Source organism: Rhincodon typus, chromosome 21, assembly GCF_021869965.1.
Source record: "Rhincodon typus isolate 14 chromosome 21, sRhiTyp1.1, whole genome shotgun sequence".
In the NCBI taxonomy this organism is placed as follows: domain Eukaryota; kingdom Metazoa; phylum Chordata; class Chondrichthyes; order Orectolobiformes; family Rhincodontidae; genus Rhincodon; species Rhincodon typus.
Window position 1 is genome coordinate 50,886,554 of NC_063352.1, and position 6,696 is coordinate 50,893,249.

Below are 6,696 nucleotides of genomic sequence, written 5' to 3' on the forward strand. Positions count from 1 at the left end.
CTGTATTACTTGGTTAGAGTCCTTCTGGACATGTCAAATTTCCTCAGAAGCCTGAAAAAAAGAAGGTAATGGTAGGGCCCTGGGGAATGTTATTGAACAGACAGACTTCGGGGTGCAGGGATTTAGTTCATTGAAAGTGGCATCAAGGGAGACAGGGTGGTGAAAGTGGCATTGGCACACTTGCCTTCATCAGTTAGAGCCTTGAGTACAGGAGTTGGGATATCATGTTACATCTGTACAAGACATTGGTGAGGCCAGAATTGCAGTGCTGCATAGAATTCTGGTCACCCTGCTGTAGGAAGAATGTTATTAACCTGGAAACAGAGCAAAAAAGATTGACAAGGACATTATAGAGCCTGAAGGCTTTGAGTCATAGGGAGAGGTTGGGTAAGGTGAAACTTCTTTCCCTGAAGCTTAGCAGTGACCTTTCAGAGATTTATAAAATCATAAATAAGGTAAATAGCCAAGGCCTTGTCCTTAGGCTAGGGGAGGTTAAAACTAGAGGGCATAGGTTTAAGGTGAGAGCAAAAAGATTAAAGAGGAATCAGGAGGGTAGTTTTTCACAGAGGAATGTTGTGTACATGGAATGAGCTGCCAGAAGACGTGGTAGTGGTGGGTGCAATTAACATGTGGAATGGTACATGGATTGAGTAGCTTAAGAGGGATATAGGCTAAACAAAAGCACATGGGTCTCGTTCAGTTCAAGAAACCTGGTCAGAATGGATGATTTGGGCCAAAGGGCCTATTTTGGTGCTGTATATCTCTATGACTCTAACTGGAGAACTTAGATTTGGGATCACTCTTTCAGGGTAAATCCACATCTGACAAGTGCGAGTTTTTTGAAACCTGGTTGATCAGACTTCAAAACAGGCATGTTCCTGTGAGAGATAGTAGGAACTGCAGATGCTGGAGAATCCGAGACAACAAGGTGCAGAGCTGGATGAACACAGCAGGCCAAGCAGCATCATAGGAGCAGAAAGGCTGACGTTTCGGGCCTAGACCCGAAGGGTCTGCACCTTGTTGTCTATGTTCCTGTGAGGATGAAAGATAAGAATGACAAAATTCTGGAACCTCGGATGATGAGCAATGTTGTAAGTTTAGTTAAAAAGGATGTAATGCAATGTTTCAGAAAAAGCCATCAGACTAGGACCTTGCAGTATGCAGGAAATAGAAAAAAACTTCAAAAAGAAATTAGAAGGGGTGGAAGGGGCAATGAAATGCCCTTGAGAAGTAGGATTAAGGACAGTCCAAGCTGTATTGTGTGTATATTAGGAGCAAGAGTGTAACTTGGGGAAAGAATAGGACTGCTTAAGAACAAAGGAGGTAATTTGTGTGGAGGAAGTGGGTAAGGTTGTTAATGAGTACTTTGCATCGGTATTCACCAAAGGAGAAAGTTATGCATGAAGGTAAGTTTAGAGTGGGTTGTTGATATTGTGGGGCACGCCTGTGTTAAGAAGGAGGTGATGTTGATTGTCTGAAAAAATATTAATTTCGGTAAGTCCTCAGGGCCTGATGAGATCTATTCCAGGACTCTAAGGGAAGCAAGGGCAAGGGCTAGGGATTGCAGAGGCCTTGACAGAGATCTTCATGTGAACTTTACCTACAAGGTGTGGGCCCATAAAACTGGAGACACCATTTTTGTTCCTTTGTTCATGTTCATGTTCATCTTCAGGGTCAATGCTGGCACCTCTATCGTTTATAATGCACATAAATTATTTGGATGAACATGTCAGTGGTCTGATTTGTAAATTTTGCAGATGACACGAAAATTTGGATAATGTGGAAGTATACTAAAGGATGCAGCTGAATACAGGTCAGCTGGAAAGTCGGGTGGAGAAATTTCAGATGGAGTTTCATCCGGACAAGTGTGAGGTGATGCATTTTGGGAGATCAAATGCAAATGAACGAGCCAATTGGATACAAAATTGGCTTTACATTGGAAGGGTGGTGGTGCAGTGTGGATTTTCCTGTAATCAGTGGTGTGCCACAGAGATTAGCGCTGGGTCCACTGTTATTCATGATTTTTATAAATGATTTGGATGAGAATTTCGGAGGAATGGTGAGAAAGTTTGTGGATGACATCAAGATGGGTGGTACAGTGGACAGTGAAGAATGTTGTCTGGGAATGGAGCAAGACCTTCATCAGCTGGGACAGTAGTCTCAGGAATAGCAGATGGAGTTTCAGTTGGATAAATGTAAGGTGTTGCATTTTGTTGGGTTGGAGGAGGGCAGGACTGACACAGTCAATGGTACGGCCCTGGGAAGAAGTTGTGGAACAAAGACATCTAGGGGTACGGGTTCATAGCTCCTTGAAAGTGGAGTTACAGGTAAACAGGGTGTTGAAAAAGGCTTTTGGCCTTCTTACTTGCATCAGTCAGAACATTGATTATACGAGTTGTGATGTCTTTTTGCAGCTGTAAAGAACATTGGTGAGGCCACTTTTGGAATACTGCGTGCTGTTCTGGTCACACAACTATAGAAGGGATACTCTGAAACTAGAAAGAGTACAGAAAAGGTTTACTAGGATGCTGCCTGGACTCGAAGGTCTGAGTTATAAAGCAAGATTGGACAGGTTGGGACTTTTTCCTCCTGGAGCTTAGGAAATTGAGGCGTGACCTGATCGAGGAACATGGAATCATGAGAGGCATAGATAAGGTTGACAGCCAACAGCTTTTCCCTCTGGTAGGGGAGTTTAAACCAAAGACGATCTGTTTACGAGGAGAGATTGAAAAAAAAGGGTCCAGAGGGGCAGTTTTTTCACACAGATGGTGGTGAGCGTCTGGAACGGGCTGCCAGAGGTAATGGTGCAAGTGAATACAATTTTGTCATTCAGGAAACATTTAGGCAGGTACATAGATAGAATAGGTTTGGAGGGAATATGGGCCAAATGCAGGCGAATGGGACCAGATTAAATTGTGAAAACTGGGCGGCATGAACAAATTCGGTCAAATGGCCTACTTTCATACCGTGGATTTCTGTCTGCGAAGCCCTCAATCACACAAGGTTATGTCACTTCAAGTGCTCATCAAGTCCTTTTTGAAGGTTGAGGCTTTACCCTTCCACTAAACTTCAGGCAGTGCTTTCCCGACACAACCCATCCTCTGGGTGAAGAGGGTTTTCCTCAAATCCCCTCTGAACCTCCTGCTTTTACTTTAAAATTATTCCCCCTTCTTACTGACCCTTTGACAAAGGGGAACAGCTGCTTTCTTGTCAGTCCGTCCACGCCCCATATAATCTTGTACACTTCCACCGGGTCCCCTCTCAATCTTCTTGCTCCAAAGAAAGCAACACAAGTTTATCGCCTCTGCTCACATCTGAATACTCCATCTCAGGCAACATTCTGGTGAGTGTCCTTTGCATTCTCTCCATGGTTAACTATCCTTCCTTTCATGCGGTGACCAGAACTGCAGGCAGTACTCCAGTTTAACCAAAATTCTGTGCAGCTGCAACATAACCAATCCTGCTCATATCCACCATAACTTAATTCAAAAATGCAAGTGTCCCTCTGCCTTCTTAACGAGCCTATTAACCTGTCACTTTCAAGGATATGTGCACAAACGCACCAAGATCCCTCTGTTCCCTTGAGGTATTACTGTCTTTGTATTTATCGAGTACGCCCTTGTCTTGTTACTACTTCTTTCAAATCACATTTATGAGGATTAAATTCTATAGGTCACTGGTCTCTCTTCCTTTCACTCACCCTGCGTGCCTTGTGCATCTGACTCATTTCCTCTCATTCTTTCATTTGTCCTGTCTGCCGACCTCTCAACAGGATTGAGCGCCCCTGAGTATGGGTGGAACGCTTTTATCCTCAACTCTCTGTTATTATCCCAACTTGCTTCTGAAAGTGCGCCACTCTGTCTCAGTGCAGGACTGACAATTCTAAGGCTGGGTTATACAACTTCACGTGGTGTCACAGCTTTCTGTCCAAAACAAAAACAGTGCAGGATACTGGATAACCCAAAGAGAGAGAGTGAGAGAGAAAGTGAGAGAGATTGGCAGCATCTGTGGAACGAAGAACAGAGATAACTTCCCATTTCCCATTTGATTCTCTCTCAACTAAACAGACTGTGTTTATTTTACCTTTTCGCAATTGGGTTAATTTCTCCCCACTCTGTTCCCCCAATATCTTTCCACCACCCAGCAATATCACCCTCTGTTGCCCTCCTGCATCACTGTACTTTCTGTCGTTAACCCTGATAGCTGGTTATTCGCAGCTAGATTATCACATGATGTGGAGGTGCCGATGTTGGATTGGGCTGGACAAGGTCAGAAATCACATGACACCAGGTTCCAGTCCAACAGATACATTTTTTGTGTTTTCAAATAAACGTTGGACAGATTATCGCAAGCATGGGTGAGGCAGGGTTGCAGATAACACTCGAAGTTTGACTTTTTAAAACCCTGAAACTAAATGACTGTGCACTGAAATTCTTTTCATCCAGAAATAGAGTCGGAGAAGCACAGAAAAAAAACCTTCAGCCCATCAAGTCTGCGTCAGTCAGAAGCAACCGCCTCACCTGAAGAGTGATGTCGGTGATTCGGAGACTAGGGTGCTTAACATAGGAAAGTACGAGGATATGAGGCGTGTGTTGGCCATGATAGATTTTGGGAGAGTGACTTAAAGGAATGACAGTGGATAGGCAATGGCAAACATTCAAAGAACGCAAGGGGAACTGCAACAACTGTTTATTCCTGTTTGTCTCAAAAGCAAAATGGGTAAGAGGGCCAATCCATGGCTTACAAAGGAAGTAAGAGACAGTCTTCAATCCAAGGAAGAAGCTTACAGATCGGCCAAGAAAAACAATAAATCTGAGGACTCGGAGAAGTTTAGAATTAAACAAAGAAGTCCTGAAGGACACAGATGAGATTCCAGAATTAGAACACAGAACTGTACAGCACAGTACAGGCCCTTCGGCCCACGATGTTGTGTCAAACTGTTACCCTAAACCTAAGGTCTATCTAACCTCCACCCCTACCTATCATCTATATGCCTATCTAATAGCCACTTAAATGCCCCTAAGGAGGCTGACTCCACTACCCTCTCTGGCAATGCATTCCAAGCCCCAACCACACTCTGAGTAAAGAACCTGCCTCTGACATCTCCCCTATATCTACCTCCACTCACTTTAACACTATGTTCCCTCGTAATGCCTCCACCCTAGGAAAAAGTCTTTGGCTATCTACTCTATCTATACCTCTGATAATTTTGTACACCTCTATCAAGTCACCTCTCATCCTTCGTCGTTCTAAAGAGAAAAGCCCTAGCTCTCTCAACCTTTCCTCGTAAGACCTTCCCTCCATTCCAGGCAACATCCTGGTAAGTCTCCTCTGCACCTTTTCCAACACTTCCACATCTTTCCTGTAATGAGGCGACCAGAACTGGACACAATACTCCAGATGTGGCTGAACCAGGCTTTTGTATAGCTGGAGCAACACTTCACAGCTCTTGAACTCAATCCCTCTATTAATGAAAGCTAACACACCATACGCCTTCTTAACAACTCTATCCACCTGGGTGGCAGCTTTCAGGGAACTGTGGACATGAACCCCAAGATCCCTCTGCTCCTCCACACTACCAAGAATATTTCCGTTAACCCTGTATTCTGCTTTCAAATTTGTCCTTCCAAAATGAATCACCTCACACTTTTCAGGGTTAAACTCCATCTGCCACTTCTCAGCCCAGCTCTGCATCCTATCAATGTCCCTTTGTAAACTAGAACAGCCCTCCGCACTATCCACAACTTGATCCACCTTCGTATCGTCCGCGAACTTACTAATCCACCCTTCCACTCCTACATACAAATCATTTACAAAAATCACAAATAGAAGAGGACCCAGAACAGATCCTTGTGGTACACCATGAGTAACTGAACACCATGTTGAATATTTTCCATCAACTACCACCCTTTGTCTTCGAAGGGTCAGCCAATTCTGAATCCAATCTGCCACATTTTCCCCAATCCCATGCCTCCTTACTTTCTGCATGAGCCTACCATGGGGAACCTTATCAAACACCTTACTTAAATCCATGTATACCACATCTAGTGCTCTACCTTCATCTACGTGTTTGGTCACCTCTTCAAAGAATTCAGTAAGCTTTGTGAGGCATGATCTACCCCTCACAAATCCATGCTGACTATCACGAATCAAACTGTGACTATCCAAGTGATCATTAATTCGATCTCTCAGAGCCCTTTCCAATAATTTGCCCACCACTGACCTAAGACTAACTGGCCTGTAATTTCCGGGGTTATCCCTATTCCCCTTTTGAACAAGGGAATGACATTTGCCACTCTCCAATCTTGTGGCACTATACCCGTGGACAGTGAGAACGAAAAGATCATCGCCAAAGGCCCTGCAATCTCTTCACTCACTTCCCATAGAATCCTTGAATAAATCCCATCAGGCCCGGGGGACTTATCTATCTTCAAGTTCCTCAAAATTCCTAGTACATCTTCCTTACCTCCTCTAGCCTACCAGCCTATTTCACACTGTCCTCCTCTACAACTAGGTCCCTCTCAGTTGTGAACACCGAAGAAAAGTATTCATTAAGGACCTCTCGTATCTCTTTAGGCTCCGTACCCAAACTCTCTTTACAAACATTGATTGGCCCTACCCTTTCTCTGGTCATTGTGTTATTCCACACGTACGTGTTAAAGGCCTTGGTTTCCCTTGATCCTATCTGCCAAGGTT